Raw genomic sequence first — 21820 nt, 5'->3', positions numbered from 1 at the left:
TAGGCACAACTGTAGCTCCATGCTTATCTTCATCATGAAACAGAAAATATTAAAAATACTACTTCTCTCCACACCTCCCCATCCCCTGCCTACACCTTTTTGTTTCTCCATGCATTTGCAAGGTGACTGAGACCTTTTTTCAATTTAATGCAGAGGATTGTTCTTGATTGATACAACTTGCATACTCGGTGCTGCTTAGAGACCCCAAATCAGAGAAGGGCATTTGCCAGATACCATGCAAATGCATAGCTAGATAAGGTCTTGCGAGAGTGCTTTACTGAGGCCACAAAGAAAATCAGAGTCAGCGCAGAAGTGAACACAGATCCCCAGAGTAGCACCTCTACCATTTAGACCTGGATTGACTTTGCTATGGATGTTTACTTAGTTGTTTACAGAATTTCAGGATCAAAGCCTTGGATTGCTTTGGTCACAACAGTTTGGTAGTGGCCACTGTAAAATTGTGCCTCCTGAAAGAAACTGATCCTCAAAGCATAGTGAAAGGACTTGAAATAAGATGAGTATTGCCAAGCCAACCATATTCCTAGGAAACACTTCCTCACTGCACGGCTGATGGAGCCCAGGCTGCCCAGAGGCTGTGGGGTCTCCTCCTTGGAGAGCTCCAAAAGTCACCTGGCCACGAGCCTGGGCACCCTGCTCTGGGTGGCCCTGTTGGAGCCAGGGGTTTGGACCAGGTCATCTCCAGAGGTGCCTTCCAACCTCAGCCATTCCCAAAAGTCAACTCTTGATCTTATAATTGGAACCACTAAACTACTAGCACACACCACACCCATGAAACCCCTCTTTGGAAGCATACTTTTCTTATAATACCTTATGAGCTAGGCTAATCAACAGAACATTAAAACTGCAAAGGCATCACACTGCTTGCCCTCAATGGTAGCCAATTTGCCCAAAAAGCATGAGCGTATTTGCCTCAAAAGAGTTAATGGCATTACTTGCTGCAGCTTTTCATAGAAAGCTAACCTTGCAAGCTTGCCTTGTCAATCCAAGCTGTTGTTTTACCTGCAGTGGTGAGGAGTGGGTGGAGCTGAGAGCACAGCTGAAACGTGAACTCCAGCAGATACAGACAAGAAAGTGTTTGCAGCCGCTGTCTGTTTGGTGCAAAGTTTTGGTTCATTAGCCTTGAAATGTTTCACTAACAGAATGCTTCTGGTATGCTGTAAACAAACTGTAAGTGCCCTCGCATGCAACAGCACTCTGTCAAAAATGAAAGTGGGTTATTCCGTTTTCTAAAATAGTTAGAAAGTCAGTGACAAACTTTAGTAATGACCATGTTTGTGTGACTTAAAGAAAAGACTGACATTGTGGTAAAAAGCAACTCAATCTATACCTATATATATATATTTTTCTCCTTTTTAGTTCTCACAGTGTTATGGTTTTGTTTGTGGCTCAGAAATACATTTCTCTCTACCTTTTTAATCATTTTCCAAATGTAGTAAAAATATGAATAAATAAATAAATAATCATGGTACATTTAAGTGTTCTTAAAATTATTAAGGGCCAAACCCTCTTTCTACATTTGATCTGAACTAGTTCATGCCCATCCCTGGTCTTGTATGTAAAGGTCAAACATTGCAAGTCTTACACTGTAAAGCTTTCAGTTAAGGCAGACATTTTTTGTGGTATATATGCACAAGTTCCAGCAAACCAAACTGAAGACAGACAGAATTTTGCCAGGGAAAAGAAAAAAAAAAAAAAAAAAAAAGACTTTGGAAGGACAGATTATTTTGGATCAAATAAACAGAGAAAAAAAAATAAACAAAACCTGACTGGTATCGTAGCTCAGATTTTAAACTCTAAACTCCACCTTCTCTTGAGATTAGAGAAAATTTTGTCTCTTGTCCCAGGCCTTATGATATTTCTTCACATATTTTGAAAACACTGTGGCCTCGTTCAGGGCAATGAAGAAGTAAAAAATGCTGTAACACAATAAAGCTCCTTGAAGTGCTTGAACCAATGGAGGAAAAAAAAAAAAAAAAAAAGCATTTTTTTTTTCTGACTCTCTTTAGTTGTGGACAGCAATTAAGTTAATAAAAAGTTAGCATGCAAATAAGATACCATAAAAGAGATTTCATAATATTTTGAAAATGTATCCTTCTGTAGTGTGAATTTCTTTTTTAAATGGTTTGAGTGAAATGACAGATAGATAATCCCATGTATTAGCATTAAGAGGGGTTGGAGAAGAGGGCATAAATCCAAGCAATTCCTAAATTACCTTGGATGAGTCAGCTAGGCCTAGATCCTTTGCAGCAAACCTAAACAGGTTTTTAGCTCCTTCTTTTAGGCAAGAGTTTGAAAGAACAGCAGCATTGCTAGGTTAGCTAACACACAGAAGGGTAGCATAGGTTGAGAGTAATTGCTGAATTCAGGTATGTTTAGCAGAGATTAAAGTCTCCCTGCCCAGGCTCAGCATGATGGCATCTCAGCACCTCCTGAAGCCTTTGCTGGTATGCCCGTTTCCATCAAAGACCATCAGCAGCAGCTGCCTTTCAGGGTCTGTGGCTGTTTATTAGAGCAGGTATGCATGTGACTCAGATGTACCTTTTCCCACCTGGAAAAGTCTGTGACTGGGGGTCACAGCAAGTACCATGAGAAATGGGGATTAACCCTGTGAGCCTTTGGTTCAGCTGAATTTCCAGTGATGTCAGCAATAATGCTGGCTACAGAACCGGTCCTTTGCTATGAATCTTTTTCTTTTTTTTTTTCAGGAAATAATTGGATTTTGTCTCATCAAGCTATGTTTGCTGGGGGTAATTTCCCTTTCAGATAGCTTTAGAAGAAGAAACAGGAAGGGGATTGGGGAGGGGGAGTAGACGGGGGGAATTTGGCCTTAAGTCTTTGCTGTGTAAGTGACCGTACAACACTTTATTTGCATATCTAGCACTTAAAGGGTTACGCATGTAATTATTTAACGTAACTCCAAATAAGCTGTTTGATTTTCTTTCATCGTGAGCCAAACATTAGGCTTCGAAAGGAATTCCTTTAAACTTCAATAATATAAAGGCACATGGCAATGTGAAAGTTACAACTCTAGCTTAAATGAGTCAGACATAAAAGTATTTATGACTGATATTCTCTGAATATACCAACTTCAGACACTTTAAAGTCTATTTCTGCTGTAAAAGAATAGGTACAGGAATATCAGCCATTGTACATCTGCAGAACTCTTACTTTCAAGTAAAGCAGAGTCCAGTCCCTAAACATTTATTATTTTTTTTTCCCTAAGAAAAAAAAAATACATGGCAAGCCACACCAGGCCATCAGCACCTGAAGTAAGTAAAAGCAATCCTTTTATGAACTTCCCACCAGTTATTTGTTTTGTGAGGCTCCTGGAGAAAAAGAATAATAAAAAAAAAAATCCAGTGAAAAAGCCGTGTGTCCCTGTGAAAAGCATTGCACATGAAAGAGAGAAAGAAATGAACTGAATGTTGTTTTTCTTGATGAAATAGCAGATTGGATCTTAGGCTTTTTACAAACTATAGCACAGGTGATCATCATTTGTTCTGTCAAAAGCATTTTCAATGACATGACCAGAACAATGCGGCTGTGATTACAAGGATCAGCATGGATTGAAAGATACTCAGGGCATTTACCAAAGGGATATTTATAGCACTGCTAAAGAAGTTCACTTTTTTAAGCACTCACAAATTCTAGGAACAGAAGATTGGAAATCAGGGTTGCTCCATTTGTTTTTGCACTTGCTATGCTAACGAGCACAGCCACGTCCTCTCATAAGTAAAGGCTGAACATGCTGGTTAAAATGTTATTGTCATGAAGTCAAATCCAAATGCTGAAGACGAAAATTGAGACAGTTTTCATTGTGAACTTTGATGTGAAACATCACAGTTTTGGAGGACAGCCATACCTTTGATCTTGCAGAAATTGTGAGGAATCAACCACCTTGAATCCCAGTTGTTCAGCAGGTGATTTATAATGCTGTAATATGACTGAAAGGACTTTTCCAAAAGTCATTTAACAAGTTAAGGAGAAAAAAAAAATAATAATGACACAGATTTAACAGAAATTTAAGCAATTCTGGTGGCATGTAACTTAAAGTTCATTGTAGACTCAGTTTTCTGGGAGAAACTGAGGTACTCAAGTTTCAAGATAAGCCTGCCTTCCTCCTAACCACACTGAAATAGTGGCAGCTAGGATGCCTTGCCTATGCAGATGTCCATGGGGCTAGCATCATGCGATGCAAGGAGGAGGTAGAGCCTGAGGGAAGGAACGCATCCTGATGCCAGACTTACTCCCCAAATCCTGCCTTCAGCAGGAGGGAGTGGAGAACAGCTGCAAGGCAATGACTGCTGACTTTAATTCTCTCCATTAGTGAATCATTACCAAATGAGAGGGTTAATGAGAGGGGAGATTGCCTTTACTGTAAAGGGATGCCCCTACCCTCATGCAGATCCCTGATGGGTTGGGAAGCCCTTGCTGACAGCAGCCCTCAGGAGCTGCTGCAAAACTCAATGGCATGGCCAGTAATGGGAATGTGGGGAGAGGCATCCTCTCTTCTGCCCTCCAGGACAAACAAAGACACTTGCCCAGGCAGCTTATGCTAGGTCAGAGAGGAGGCTCTGGAGTCCAGGACCTCCTGCCCGCAGCGTGGTGCCCTGCATCCCCTGGCCTGCTGCCCACACTACAGTCTGTGGCACTGGCATGGGTGTCCTTCCATGCACCCTTGACCAGCAAGTCTTTCAAATATGACTGAAGTAAGCAGGAATTTTAGATATGGGATATCTTCTTTTAAAGATGCTTAATGAAATTCATTTCTCGATAGCATTTCTACTTGGACTTGAGCAAGTACAGAGATGGGTGAGTGTTTTCAGCTGCCTGACCAAACTAGAAAAACAAATGCAACAACAAAGGTTATCATATTAATCTAGAAGAGAGGAAGGAGTTTGTTGTTATACTTTTTTGAGCAATTCTTAATTTAAATTCTTCCTTCAGAACACCAGCAGTACCCATAATTAATTTTTATTCAATGCATAACTGATATCTGCTTTTGATATATTTTTTTTCTAAATTGTTCACTTCATTTAACCCATTTTCACCAGTAGTTTCAGACAATTTCAAACAATATTTTAAGAGTACAGAATATTCCCACAGAAATTGTTTAGCTCTAGTTAGAACATTAGCTCCTTAAAAGCATGCATGCATTACTATTTCATTTCATTTTTTTTAATAGTTTTACCTTACTTGAACACCAAGCCCTGAATTTCCTCATGACAATTACTTGTTTTCTGTACTTTCAGAGATGTTGTTTCTTACAACTTTGGATCTGCCCTCCCAGAAAACTTTGCTAGGTTAAATTTCTGATTTTTAGAGGAGTCTGCCTGGATAAAATTACTACCTGTAGTCTACAGCAATTTATTTTTTTTTTTTTTTTGGTGTTGTTGTTGATTGTAATGGCTTTTTTTTTTTTTTCTCTTTGTATTTTTGGAGATTCAGATGATACAGGTTTAGCAATACAAAATTTTTGAGTGCTTTTTAGATTCTTCTGCCAGAAGAATTCCTGTGAAAATACATGCTAGGCATGTCTTAAGAGAAATTATATACAAGAACATGACTTGATCAGTATCCCAGTGAGATATGGGATATTTTTCAGCTAGGGAGTTAATGGATGATGATACTATATTTGGCCAGCAAAAATAATGACACACTTTCCCCTGGTCTACAAGAACTACTCCCACATTGATTTTAACTTAATATCTCCCTCATTAGGAACCTGCACAGAAGTTTGGCAGAAATACCCAAGACACTTATTGGATCATTCACTGGTAATAATAGATATTGCTTTTTTTTTTTTTTTTTTTTGAATGTACAAACTAGTCATAAAAAGGATAAGTTTGAAACAAAAGCATTTTACAAAATACAGATTTTTATCAACTCCATCACTGTTGAGGTTAAATATTTTATGGAGCTAAATAAAACTCGGACTTCTCCACTTTCACATTGCGGGATGCAGTAAAAGCTTAAGAGCCTGATTTGCCCCACTGCTGAACGACTTCCATTACGCGTCGAATAACCTTCACTTCGCAGTATACTCTGACTGTGATATGATCAGACTCCCAAAACCCAGAGACCTGAATATACAATTTCAAAATGGATAAGTCCACACCAGTAGCAGGGAGTGGTTCTTCTGGGGACCCACTGTGGTTGAGAGAACCAAATCCGCACACTCACCAGCCAAAATGCCATAAAGCACTCAGGCTTTTGCTTAAAGTGAGCCAAGCAATTAATTACATTTCTACTTAACAAAGAATCTGTTTTAATTCCATTGAACTCTACAGGATGTAAGTACTGGCTTAAGTGTTAAACTCAAGCCTTGGACATGTCAGGCCAAATAAGCACTGGCACCCGAGTGCCTTAGCTCTTCTGACGGGTAATGAAGGTATCAAACTCATCCCACAGCCATTGGACCAGTAAGACACTCAGATGATTGCTCTTGTAGCCAAGAAAGCAACCAAACTATTTAATGGTGGCACAATTGAGACTAATAACTTGACTAATAACTCATTGCTTGAATGTTTTTTTAAGTGCACTTGTGAAAATTAAAGCTCTGGGTCTGCGGCATGAAACCATTATCTATACAACAGCTCACGGAGAGGGTTATCTAATAACATGAGAAATCTATTAGACTCAGTGGAAGCAAGAACTGAAGGAAATAAATCATGCAATAATGGTAAATCAGATCTCTAATTATGGTCCTGCATAGGAGGCCAGAGGAGAAATACGTCCATAGGACTACTGTGTGGTGTTTCTCATTCTCTCTTCTGTTAGAAACATTCAGTCATATCCTCCTGCCTTAATTCCATCAATCCCACAGTAATTTCTAAATAACACCGGCATCCTTGGGAAAGCATTAACTAAAAAAAAACAATGCAAGTTATTTCTTCTAAACTGCTAACAGACCAAGATCTTCACACATTTTTCTCTGCCTCTGGGGCTGAAAATCCTTGCACCTAAAACCTATGTGGTCAGAGGGCTTAGATCCCTGTGCAGCTTTTCTGTAACTGACCAACTTTTCCAGTGGTGGAGACAGCCCCCTGCTATCTTCTGTTCCTACACAGTTTTGAGTCTTTGTGCAATGTGCAAGTAGTGTGTTAAGGGTCAGATTCATCTCACCTAGCTTGAGTGTCTAGAAGTTAGGCAACAGGACTTCCTCTGTAGTCCCTGGAGGAAGACTGGCACTCTCCATGGACTAAGGAGAGGTGTGATATTTGGCTTTCCCACTCCTACTACATAACTTGAGGACACATCCTTCTCCAAAGTATACTTCAGCATATACTTAGCAGCATATACTGGGTGAGCGACCAGCAGACCTCAGCAACGTATACTGGATGAGCAGTAAGAAACTATGTAAATTATGAACTTGATCATGAGCATCACCAGTCAGCAGTGCATGCTTTCTGCATGAACTCCACAGACCCATAGTAGCTTTTTTTTTTTTTTTTTTTTTTTTTTTTTTCCCATGGGTCTTAGGACACTGAGTACTTGGTTGTTCTCTTGGTTGAAAATATTTGACATATTTTCACACCAACTGGATATACTCAGAAATGAACCTGACTCAGTAGAAATGCAGCACAAAAATCATTGAAAGCGTCAAAATAAAAATAAATAAACCACAGAGTGGCATAAATAATAGTGCTTAAAACATCATCAAACTTTTAATTTTAGCTCCAAAAAACTGTTGAGGACCTAGTTTGTCAGGAAGCCGCATGATGCCCTTTGCTTTATCTTATCCACTTTTGCATGCACAACTGTTTTCTTAGACACTCACTTTTGTCCATATCTCATTCCAATTTTATTCCATGGTAATCAGCATTTCTCACTGACAGGAGGCATCTCAGTAGGATTGTGGTTTTCCATTTAGAGATCTGTTCAGAGGTCTGCACATTTGTCAAGCTGTTCTCGGATAGCTTCCTCCACCTGGGTGAAAGAGGAAGCAAGGACACAAAGGATTCACTGCAGAGAAGAACTATTCCCCTCCCTGCCACCCTGTAAAAAGTGAAGTCCTCAAAGTTGACTTACACTGTATCTATATTGCCAAGGAAACATTGCAATTCACATTAAATAAAATAGGCTTGACAACAAATGTCATAATCTGGTCAAATACATGTCACACAGCACTTGGCTCTGTGTTTCTTCTGGACTGTATGGTCCTGCTGCTGTGGGCACTAAGATGTGATGATCATTGGTGGTGTCTACTTCTGTATCCTCAAGGGTGTTTTTTTCTTAAATAATTTGAGGGCTGCATTGTTGCCCATCAAGGTAGTGTTTTCATAGCATGAATCCTTTGGTAAGAACTGTTTTCATTGGCAATGGTACACAAATATGTACAGGTATTTAAGGGTACAAAATCTTCTGTGGTGCTGCTGAAGGATGGTGTAAGGTGGAGGGGACTCAAAGTGTTTTTATCTCACTCATATTGCCTCTTGGGAATGGCACATTTCCCTAACGGTCTAGGAAATGACTAGTGGGGTGCCAACGTGCAATGGAGCAGCAAAGATGGTGGAAGACCTCTGGCCTAGTCTGAGTCTGAGCTCTGGCCCTGCTTCATTTGCAAACATTGACATAGCCGCAGAGATAAGGTTGTCATTAACTACAAGCTAAGGCCAGTTCTCACCTACAGAAGAGGTGACCAGCCACTCAGCACTGTAAAGGACATGTTCATATGGGTACTGAATGCTCAGAAGGGGTTTACACCCCTATTTCTGTTGAAACATTTGTGCCTACAAGGAAATAACTGAGAAAAGGTGGCTCTTGAAAGATTCAACTTCTATATGATGTACAATTCTATGAGAAAAAGATATATAGGACTTTATGCTGTTTCCTTGGACTTTATGCTGTTTCCTCGCAGTAAGGCAAATTTAGCTGGATTTTTGCACAGTATATCTGAAAACTGGAAAAAAAAAAATACTAACCCTTTAATGGAAACCTTTTCCATTTACACAGGAATAAAACAGAATAAACTCCACATTTCCACACTCACATATTACTGTAGACATAAAAATATTCCTGTGGGATCACACAGTCAGAAATCACCTACTCAGGGGGATATGAATGATGACTTCAATAGAAGATGGACATAAATTTTAATTAGTTGGTTATTTGATCTTGTGTTGTTAGTGATGGAGGATCTCAGAAGGGAATTAAGTATGCTTAAGACTGAAATTGCTTAGAACCAAAACACACTGCAAGGTAAGTTAGATACCACTAAATTAAAAGAAACTTTGCACCAATTAGAGATACAATAAAATACAAATGGCAATTACAATTAACCAATCAAAAATTGCAAGGGAGATCAAACTGACTATGGGGATAACTAAATTTATCCCTGACTTAATCAGACCTGCTAAGTATTTTCAAGTAGATTTGAGAAAAAGTATTAATATTCCTGGGAACATTTGCTCCTGGAAGAGACAATTTAGGAATAGAAAAACTAGGTCCAGTCTTTTTGCTTTAATGTGCTTTTCATTGCATTTTTCCTTCTATTTATATATCCTAAGCAATGCATCTCTTGCATCATTTATACACATTGCTTGCTCTCTCTGGTACCCCAGTCTTTTCTCCTACTGTCTATTACCTTATGTCAGGAATACCTCTAAAGTTGTCACAGCTTCAGAGAAGAGAGAGCGAATTATTTATTCTTTTATAGTTTTGCAATCAATATGATTCTGTATGTGTGGCTTAGCATGAGGCTGGGCATGTAGGACTGCAGCTTGCTCTGGAAAGCAAGTCTGGACCAGGAAAGACACACGTGCTCCAGCCAGCAATCACCCACACTGGGAAGCTGCTGGCTCGGCGCGTGCCACAGCTGTGACCAGTGCCAAGTAGCTCATTTTCCTTGACAAGGTCTGGGCACAGCTCAGGGGTCGGTGCAGAGCAGGGCCTGCTGCCAATGAGCAGCAGGGATGCAGCAGCTCTTCTGAAGCTGGAGAAAACTAAGCCGCATGGGCTTGAGCCATGCCTGGCCATGCCAGCTGGCCTCTGGGCCAAAGAAATCTCCTGTTTATTTACTACTATATGTCTAGCTTCTACACACAAGTGTTTAGACTGCCTTAGCAGCTTGTAATGAAATCAGTCAGTCCTGCCTATCAGTGGAACCTAATTTCCTGTTATTCTTGATTTTCAGCACTTGGAAATTGTTCCATTCAGTGTTACAGAGGAGATTTCAGCTGTCTGAAATTTCTGTGGCATTGCACAGATGTGCCCCCAGCTTCTTTTTAACAATTGAGACCATACAAGATAAATGGATGTCTGGCAATGGAAAATTAGGAAGAGTTCTTGTCAACGGTTTAATGAAAAAAATATTGATGATCTTGGTGAAAATTTGTAAATGATTGAATTATCAGATAAAGCTCACGAATATGCTACAATGGCAAATAAATTAAATAATTAGTCAGAGTCAGTACGGGCAAACTGCATTCACCTTAACTGTGGATAATAGAACACACACAACCTATTTCATCTAATGCATAGTTTCTTCTTTCCTTTCAGAAAAAAAAAAAAAAAATCATCCTTCCAATCCATTTGCTATTGACCTTGCTGTTTTCATCCTTTTTTGCTCCATCTTACATAACTCTCTCTGCTCAACATGCAAGCCCATTACAGCTTGTTGACATCTTTCTGAGACAATCCCATATGACCTTCTTCTGTGGCAGGACGTGAAACTACATGCACAACCTAAATCACATTTTTATTTCATTTCTCCCTTTGAAGACTCCTTTAAATATCATTTCTGTTATAGCAATAAAAATAGTCAATTCTCTTGGCTAATAAATATCAACAGATGCAGATGCAAAGATGTTAACATCATGAAAAAGATTCCTATTAAATCTGAGTACCTAACACCTTTTCCTTTCATCAAATCTTCAACAATATAGTATCAATTTGCATCCTGATCTTATACATGTACAAGCCTAACTACAGGACGGTTCAAGAATTTATGATTAAAACAAATTATTATTATTATTATTATTATTATTATTATTATTATTATTATTATTATTATTATCCACTGCTTGAGGAAAGGAGGAAGACATGACCCCTTGTCATCAGGAGCAAAGAAGAGATTATTTCATACCATTACAGGTATCATTATTCTCTTTCTGCTCAAAGTTAAGCACATTTCTAGTGGTGACTTGGTGTTCTGTGGGCACCTGCTTTAAAAGAAAGTTGGGAAGTTAGGACATTTTTGGCCCTATATGGATCCTTGTGTATTCAAGATCATATGTACACCAGTAATAACATGTATATTAGTAATAATATGGAGAAACAGCTTCAAAGGAACAGGAAAACAAAACATCTTACTAAGCTTCATATTTAAAAATAGCCATAACCTCACAGTTATAATTTGGTAAGTACATATGACTACCTGATGAAATAACAGAACAGCTCTTAACATTAAAAAAAAAAAAATCTGAACACATAGACAGAATGATAGAAAATAGAACAAATGAATTAATAAATAAGACTGCATGTTTCTAAGGGTCTCTAAAAGAACAAATGACACCAGATGAACTAGGCAATGATATTTAGACAAGCTACTTAATTCATGGATGATTAGATTTTTCAAGATACTAAAGTTCTTTACAAATTAAAAACTTGCAGAAGAAGCTCTGGTATGCACTTATATGCAGATTGAAAGCAAATGGCCAAATAGTTTCCTTGCATGTAATACAGATGTGGGAAATAAGGGAGTTTTAGCCAAAGAATTGTTAACAACTTTAATCAAAATCACTGTGACGGCCCTAAATTTGATTTTCAAAATAAGTACAGACAAATGCATGTACACAGCTGTATTTAAGCCTAACTTTGAGGAATCAAGCTCTACAGCTTCGCGCAGGGTAGCCAGAATATAGGTCTTTAAGGTCTTATCTAAAAGTTAATCTCCCTAAAAAATGATGGAAGCCTATTGCTCAGGTCACCCAGAACTGGACAAGGCATTGAAGACCATGTTTCAGGAGTAATCCTCTACTGGCAGGGGAAGAGATTAGATGGCCCAATAGCTTTTTCCATCTTTAGTTGTTATGATTGCACTGTAATCCGACCAGTGCCACTTGCCTGAAGAGGGGAAGAAGACCTCAACCTTGGGGGTAGGGAAGGACACAATATTTCATTGTATACAATATTTCAGATGCTATTCTTCCCAGAGAGCTCCTCTCAGATTAGTGTTGTCGGGAAAGGTTTATCATTTGCATTCCTATTTCTGCAGTCAACCCAAGTAATATGATTGTGGCATTAAACTTATCCTACAAAAGGTATTTGTTTAAGACATTTCTTTTCCATTATTACTTACACAATGAATGTATGCACTAGGTTTCTAGAAGTCTGCACCAAAAACAACTTTTAAGCCCAGAATCACATTTCCTCCTCCATCGGCCTTAATTCCTCTATTGAAACTTTTTGCTGACTAGTTGAAAGGGGCCGTTCACTCACTTTGCAAAACCCAATATGCGATTTATTCCCACATTTCAAAGGAAGAATGGGAAGCTTTTAAATCTCTACAAAGGAACAGAGAAATACTGATCAAGCCCAACTGACAAGGGGACAGATGTAGGGTGATGAGTGAATTCTATAAGACGCTTTAAAATTTGGATCAGTGAAGGCAAGTGTCTTCCAGGAGTAGCAATTTGATTTTTCCCCAGCACAGAAATGTGTACAAATGTTGCAATTCCTCTTTCAGTCTTCCAGAAGTACAAACTCCATCTCAACAAGGGGGAGATGTTATGGAGATAAAGCATACCACAAACAGAAGTCATCTGCATTGTAACTAATTAGAGCCTCTAAATTTGAAAAGCCTGAACAGCAAATGTATTTGAAACCTTTTCTCACTCGGGCATATTCCTCTTGCTGTTTCCACCTCTGGATCTGTTTATCATCTCCATCTAAGTGTTGCTCCTCATGGCCCCAGACTTCTCAAGTTCCTTGCACTGCTTTTTAAAGCACAACATTTTAAACAATAATTTCTCAGAACACCCTTTTCAGCTCTTCACAGCATCTTGTGGTACTTCTAGCCACACAGCAGCAGCATCTGCTGTCATGCTTTTAGCTCCCTGCAGAGCCATATTTTGGTTCTTCTCTTGTTATAACTGAAGGATCTGACTTGGCACTGTTTTGACAATGAATTTTACGCAAAATTTCCTATGAGATTCATTCCATTAAAAGTGGGCAGGTTGCCATGACCTGCTGGGTCCCTGATCTACTATCAAAGCTGGTGCATCCCTGAGCATTTCTTGCCCTTTTCTGGCTTCATTAAGGCTCTGATCAGGGGTAGGAATATACCCACACAACAGAGAATAAAGATTTTGGGCCCCATAGGAAAAATATGAAACCCAGCTCTGCTAACATCTTAAATCCAGTCCATCACTATGCTGGCACAACAAATAACCATTCTTACACTTGCAAAATGGGTATAAACAGGCAATTTGGGAGTCAGAACTACTCTTCCAATATAGGAATGGTCCCAGTCTGGAAGCAGTTGCAAACCACTGGTGAATTGAAGTACACAAGTTGCAAGATACAAAAGAGTTTGGCAGTTATTTGTCCCCAGCAGAGAGCTCCCTGCAAGAGTAAATAAGCAACTCACTCAGGAATCTGTTTTTTGCCTTCTGGCTGAGAAGAGATACCTCCTTTTCAGCAAGCATAGAACTTAAAGATGTTTTCCTTAAATGATAAAAATGCCTGTTCTGGCATTCCTGCTACAAAAATTACCCTGAAGATATGTTTACTTGACTTTTGGGGAAATACAGATAATAACTGCAACAAGATTTCAGAAGAGTGTTTTTGTATATGCTTTAGGACTCAGGACATTTGTAATCATTTTACTACATAATACATCTTTACTGTATTTGCCTTTTTAAAGAACGAGTCAATGATTTTGAAATGTCATAGCACTTCACTGGAAGCTGTGCAAATAACACAGTGTCACCAGCTTCCCTTTACACACACACACAAAATAAATAAATAAGTAAACCACCTCACAATAAACAACTGCCTTTTGCTATCTTAAAAATGAAGGCTCTTCTTTGCTCTCCATCCTTATTGTTACTTCAGTTACTGTACCGCAACAACTGTGGTGAGAACTAATGGCTTTTTGAGGATTATGTAAACTGTATTTCCTCCAATGATCTCCAGATCATAGCAAATGATGGGGCTAATCAGGCACCATGGGAAGTGTTGCCAACAGACCAGAGCTGCCTTGCATGAAGCTGCCTCCAAGAAGCCTTGCGTATATTGATGTAGGGCAGCAGCTGCTCTCCATCTCCAAAGGTGTTTCTCCATTTTCTTTCCTCCAAGTCTACATTTTTCTGGCTGCCATGAGGACAGGACAGCGGGGAGCAGAACAACTGGGGAGCCCACAAGCTCCCATGGCAGATCCTGCACTCTTTGGGGCTGCAATCTGCACAGCTGCAATGCAAAGTGTGCAGAATCCTGAGGGCTTCTTTCCATTTTGCCCCACTCAGCTAAAGAGACTCGAGATAAAATAGGGATCTTAAGTTCAGAAACAGGAGAAATGGAGGGGGTGATTTTGGTAAGTGGAAATGACTTCTGGGAAAGCAACTACAAACACAAAGGGAAGAGGCAGTTCTTTTATTTTGTTGTTGTTGTTGTTTTGTTTTGTTTTTGTTTGTTTGCTTACCTTCCTCCAAGCGTGCTAAGGTGGAGAAAAAAAAAAAAGATAGGCAGACAGAAAGATACAGACGGAGATACAGAATGTACCCATTAAGTATCTGCAAGGAATGCTTTATCAGCTTGCTTGTTGGCTGCTGAGTTGTGCATTTGAGGGCATTAGATTCCCAAGAGCGGAGATCTATAGAGGATTCCTACCTTTGGAAAAGAACAAAAACACAGAATAAAAGCCTTAATCTTCTAACCCCCAATCTAGCCAACTAAATCCCCAATTAGCAATTCAAACAGATTAATATAGTCCTTCCATCCATTAAGCATACCCGACATCATGTGGTTGTGTATTTTAAAGTTACATTTTTCTTGTGTGCAGCTCTTTCTCACCAAAGTTGACAATTCTTTTCAGACCATTCTACTTTCCCATAGACTGGGAATGGACTTTTTTTTTTTTTTCTCACTCTTTCTTTCTCACTTTCTGCTTTAAAATGCAGTCAATCTTGTTGATGTACTGTGGTAGAATCTCCTAAATTATGGTCTCCTTTATTGTACATGTCTCCCAATGTCCATCCATCTCTGTGTTTCCATCCTGTAGGCTGTTTGCTGTGTTCCCACTATGAGCAATGGGAAGGGTGTTAATGGCACAGTTCTGCTTGCTGAAGAATTCATTCTTATGAATTAAATGAATTAAAACTTATGAGTGCGGTAACTTAAATGTTGGTTTCTCTTCTTTTCAGGGCAGACACCGAAGCATGTGGCTGCTGCAGCTTGGAAGAAGCACTGCTAAAGCATCCCTGAGCAGGGCAGATTGGATCTTTCCCAGCTTTTACAGAGTAAAACAATCGGTGCCTTAGGCCTTGGCCTTTGGACATGCCAAGAACCTGCTTGTAGAATGTGTGAACTACCTGCAACTCCCAGCGACCACTAGAGGTGGCCAGCAGCCTGTAGAGTGACCCTATTTCTACTCCCATCTTTGCAACCACCCCATTGGAGAACATGTAGCAGAGGACCATGTATGTCCCCGGTCCTCTCCCATTCCTCACTCCATTGTACATCAAATGATAAAGTTTTACACTTCTCTACCCGTTCCCATCACCACCTTAATCCCTTTTGTTCAATTTTCTGGTTCTTTTCTTTTTATGTAAATATAAGTAAAAGCTGACAATTTTTACCCATATTTTCTTAAGCAGATAATTTTTGAATCTCCTCCTTTTCCAACAGAAACAGTGAGGCTTTGGAGGAAAGTGAGTCTTGCATCAAAGTGTGTTTGTGGCCTACCATAACCTCCAACTCTATTAGGCAACCAGTTTGGGAGCATGGAGGTTCTTGCCTATGCTACAGGCTTTTGTTGCACGTAGGTACAATAATCTTTAGCAAAGATGAAGATGTACGGGCTTTTTGTCTTCTTCCATGTTACTCTGCTTTGTGTCAGGCAAGGGACTCAGAGGAAGACTACTTGGCGGAAATCAGCTTGAAAGGTTTAAAACTCATACAAATAATACATTTGGTGCCAATATTTCTTTCACATCTGGTCCTGAACTCCATAACTAAAAATAAATAAGACATGGCTTCATAGATAAATGTAGGCAGATAGCTCATATTTTCTCAGTTCTTATCTCTGTGTCTTTGGAAATTAATAGCGAAACTTGAAAGAAAGTTTAATAAAAGGAGTACAGGCACAAGTATATGGAGATTATTATAATGATCCACATTCTGCATATTTCATGCCCAATCACCAGCAACATTTCACAAATACTTTGCTGCCCTATATAGCATTTTGCATATACAGGTGTGCTTATACTGTGTACGGACAACAACAGGGCCCAGTCTAACTTGTGAAGCGTAACAGGAATAACAAATACATGGCTGCTTTACTTGGCTACCAAGTAGAACAAAGCTTCCCTAAACATTTTTCATCAAAGGAACTTTCCATCAAACAATTTTTTGTCTGCATTTTAAAAGTTTAACTCAACTTTCCTATATTTCATGTTTGCTTTAATTTGTCTTCCTCTTAGGGCTTAAAAATCTGATAATCAAAAGAAAGCAGTATTGCTTTAGAAAGATAATAAATATTTTTAAATATTTTTCTGGATAAAAAATGTTCTATTTTATCACTTCTTAGGCTTTAAAAGGTTCATCAAAAATGAATGTTTTTTCTAATTGAATTTGCTTTGAAGTTTTGCTAGTACATATCATAGTCACCAATATTTTCTGTTTTGATATACATGTCACAGTTGCTGGTGAGCTTCTTAAAACTTCCCCTGTTGGAATCAGGAGTTTGTTGCAAAATATCAGTTTTCTCTATTTATAAAGTCTCTAGCCCTTAAGGCTTAAGAGTTAAGATAGGAAACATGCTCAGAATGCATCTCAAACACTTTGAAACTATTCAGCAAATAAAACAATCTGAATGTATGCTTTTTATAATTAAATCTTACATGTAATGGTAACTTTAGAGATTCTCACTCAACATTTTATGGTGGCCATACTGAAGCATGAAGAGCAAGGTTTATCGAAAGTGGGTTGCAAGGCTCTAACAATAACAGATGGGTTTGCATAAAGACGTATCGTTCAGGGAGGGCCTCTGACCTTCTCGCCATCCAGAAGACCAGTCAGTGAACAAAGCAGATGGGAGAGGACAATAGAAAATAAGCAGATGTAAGGACTTTGCATCTGATGAAATCCATGTCGCCGCAGCTCCTGGCCAGTCCGGTTCACCCACGCTGCCTTTTGAAGGATGGATCAGCCCTCCACACACACAACAAACGCATGCGGTTTGGCAGTCTCAGCTGCATGGAAAGCGGGGACCAGGCTGGGAGCAGGCGCCGGGGGGCTGGTATCATCTGGGGTAGATGGGCACATGCTGCCCCTGGGGGCACCGGCTGGGGGAGAGGGGAACCGCATGGGGATTTCCAGCTCTGGGCTGGAGAAAACAGGCAAGGAGGAAATGCTGGCTGAGCCAAGCCGTGTGGCATGACTCCCAGAACAGGAGTCAATATTGCAGGCATCTGGAGGCATCAGAGGTGGTTTTCAACAGCTGGCTTTAGCAGCTGGATCTACCTACCTTGCCAACTGCACAGTATCAGGGATGGGAGCAAAATTGTCTCCTGGCTCTGCTGAAGCCACAGGGCTGGCCCAAGGGTAGCTACAGACAGCCAGTGTTGCAGCCAGCAAGAATTTTAAATGGAACTCAACACTCGCATACAAGTCAAGCACACAAGCTAAGCTGGCCGTGGGCAGAGAACCACATGTTGTACTGATACTGATACAGCCCATGAGTCATGGGCAACATTTTCACCAATAGTAGAATATGTGATTTTTTTTTAATGACTCCATTAATAGGCTCCCTGCAAGATCAGGCACACACTTCTTCTTGCTCAGCCTATTTGCTCTTTGCAGGAGTATTCTTCTTATGCCCAGTGAGCTCTTAATTTGCAGTCAAGTTAAAACCTGATCTGGTTCCTTCCACTGTCAAAAAATAGTAATGTCCTCCGAATTCCTTGTTCCATGGAAGAGCCAAACCTCACCCATATGCTGGCAGGTTGTTCATTTCTGACAGCTAGTGGCTTGCAGCAAGCATGCTTTTCTACTGTGAGCAGCCAGGCTAGGCCCAATCCTGCTAACATGTAACCCTAGACAAAGTCCCTCTTACTGACAGAAGTCAACAGGCATAATTCATTGCAGGAAATACTATACCCATTAATGTTTTGCAAATCCATTTTGCTCAGATATTGATAGAATGTCTCGGGCATTAGAATATTTTTGAGGTTGTGTTTCACTCTCCTTCAGAATTAATGCCATACACTGGTTTGTTTATCGAGGTATAAATTCATTTTTCCTGAGATGTCTGAGTCCTTCTAATGCCATTTTTACAGTACAACCCATCATAACCTTCTTTGTGAACATATTTTAATAACAGAGTCAAAAAAGACTTAAGATGCAGATAATAAAAGTAACAAATGATAACAGTCAGCAACATGCTTTTTATAATTTAATGAAAAAATATTTTAATGAAAGATGGTATTACAGGGAAAAGAGCACTCATAATCCTATCATAATATCTCTATAACTTCTGAACCAGCAGATTTACATATCAAGAGGCTCAGTTGTACAAGGGGGGGGAAAGCTACCAATATTTATCAAAAGATAAAACACAAAGAAGCTAATAAAAACAGCAATGAAAATGTAAAAATGACAACATCTTACTGCGCTCTATAAGTTACCAGAGGATGCATTATCTATGGCAATAGTTTTATCAAAACATGTAAATGTTTTGTTCAAACTAATGCAATCTGCAAAATTTACACTTCTCTTTTTTTCTCCACTGTGCCCTACTATGATGGATTTTATGTCTTATCTATTTCCAGCTCTTTCTTAAGCAGGGCTCATCACTCAAGGACACTTGCACATATATATAGATACAGAACCTTAAAAGTGCATATTTCCAGAGGGCACACAGGGGTAATTTTGTGGATGGGAAAGGACACAGAGGGCTTGTTAGGAGGCACCAATCTGATGGAGACCAAGAGTCAGATATATACAGAATATAGCTGGGCATAAACAGCAAAATTATACAAAGCTTAGAGAAGCTAATTTCTACCTTCAAACCAGCACTTCCCTTCCCCTTGTCTCATATCTCTTTCGGCAGGAAGCTCTTTTGGAAACAAACCATCTATTACAGTTTTGTTTGGCACCACATCCATTGGCCTTCATCTGGGGAACCTTTATCACCCCTCACTGTGCTCATGACCATGGGTGTGTGCACCTCAGCTCTACACCAGCTGATAGTTTCTTTGCCAGGAAAACTGCAGCACAGGTAGATTATTCAAGACAGGGTCTGCTCCTGGTGCTTGGCGTGGGTACAAACATCTGCCCATTTAGCCTCAGGAGCTTGGGCCAGTCTCTGATATGGGTAATGAGAGCAGGTATGATCCAGCAAAGCTACCCAAAGAATGTAATGCCAGTGAGGAAGAGTTAGGCCTTCAGTCCAGGACTCCAAGTCCTGAATAAACTTGGGAAGCTTTTCTTAGACTGATACTTGCATGCTACCTCTATGAATACTCAGAAATGTTTTGTCCAGCCCTAATCATGAGTTTTTGTAGGTGACTGGGCCAGGTGTCTCCTGTTCACCCAGGCCAGGACTTTTTGAGACCCATGATTTTCAGAATGAGTTGGTCTTCTGATTTGGAGAAATCTGCAAACTAAGGGATTGCAGAGCTTTCCCTGAAAGCTCCCATCCATGCAGAAATTTCTTCTTTTAATTTGTGTGTATTCCCCCGGTATTGTGGCTGATATTCCTGGAGGGCTGCTAATGTCTGGCTCTGTCTTGGGAATCACCTCTGGCTTCTCATTCAGCCCTGGTGGCACCTGCCATGGGCTTCCCCAGCTGTGCCCAGCTGGGCCATGCATGTTCACTCTGCCCATCAGCATGCCAGGAGGAAGGCTTTGTCAAGGCTCCTGGTGCACCCAGCTGTGCTCCCACAAAGGGCAAGGCTCCAGCAAGCAATGCCTGCAGCTTTGCATGGCTGCAGCAGGGGAAATGCATGGGCATCCAGGCTCGCACTCTACTTTCTAGTTGTAAAATTCACAAGCCATTTTTATTAGGCTTTTCAATCTCATTTTTCTTCCCCTGTGGTTATCATGCCAGGGATACAACAGGACAGTTAAGTATCAAGGTTATCATTCCTCCCACCTCCACCAAGAAACCTCCCACCCCTGTCTAGACACGCTTTCTGACATCTCAGAGCCCAGTATCCTCTTGATCCTTTGGCTAAACAACAGACCTTTACTATCACTCAGGAAGCTGAGCCTTTGAACTCAAATCATGTATGTTTAAGGTGGGGAAAACCATATCTCTGTGTACGGAAAAAGAATGGGTTCTCTCTCTCTCTCTCTCTCTTTTTTTTTTTTTTTTTTTTTTTTTTTTTTCTCCTCTCGGTAGCAGCTTTAAGGTCTGATTTAAAAAGGGAGCAAAAAGAAAATCCTGAAAAATTTCAGGTTGGATCTGTGCTAGGAGGAAGACTCCTAAAATAGAAAGGACACTCGAGTATCATCAAATATGATGTACTTTTGGCTCAGAGCATTAGCAATCGCAGAGCTAATAACTTGGCTCTCTGCACACTGTTACTTTTTAACTCCTGCAAATGCAGCTACTGAAGACACGTGTATACACAAACACAAAATAGCAGCGACCTGATATCACCACCTTAATGAAATTGCGTACTTAATGTAAAGATTTTTAAACTGATTTTGTTGTATTACCTGCCTTTTATTATTTTTTTATTTTTTCTAGCAGTGGACAATTTCTACTTTAAGAAGGTTCCCTTTAAATATACTGAAGCATATTTAAAAGGCTGACAAGTTTTATTTGTGGTTTTCAGAAGAAATAATTTTTGAGTAGAGCTACCTTTTTTTGGCATAAAGTAATTGGAAAGTACCATAGATATCTCAATAAAACACATCAAAAGTAACTTTCTATAGCTTGTTTTGACTTGTCCACTTGTGGGTTGTATCAACTTTAACTAAACATCAGTTTTTCCCTCCATCAGTACAAACCATTAAAAATATTCAACAGAAAAAGCAAATAGAAATAACTCAGTACTATGTTTGCCTATTTTCAAATAAAAGGAGATACAGAAAGGAGTGGTCACTGCAGCTGAAAGTGCATTTTTCTGATTCATATATTTGCTGTAACTATTTGCATAGGATTTAAATGTCTAAGAAAAATGCCCAACCATTTTAAAGAGAATGCTGTATTTGAAAAACTTGAAAATGCTAATCTGGTTTCATATTTACAGAGGTTTGTTTACTATATGTGCGATCAATTCACAAAATGACAGAAAACTTTGGTAAATACAGTTTTGATGCCGAGACTCTTTGACCTGTTTATGGAGGAATAGAAACCTTATCTGCTCTAGAACCAATCCTAAAGGAGCACATTGTGCTGATTTCATTTGAGATCTTATCCTTTCTCTCTTTTTCCTTCTCTCTCTTTCTCTCCCACCCTCCCTTCTTATGAACACTGAATGCTGAGTTATTTCCTTGTCAAGGCTGCTTATCAGGACTAGATTTACACTTGATATCATTTTGTAAACATGTAGCAAATGGTTTATACATTAAGGGAAAAAGGGAGCAGACAGTGTTTTCATCTGAAGGGGAAGCAAATCTCAAGAAA

Source organism: Netta rufina, assembly GCF_964035555.1.
Source record: "Netta rufina genome assembly, chromosome: 2".
Lineage (NCBI taxonomy): Eukaryota > Metazoa > Chordata > Aves > Anseriformes > Anatidae > Netta > Netta rufina.
The sequence above is the reverse complement of the archived record's forward strand: the minus strand, read 5'-3'. Positions refer to the sequence as shown.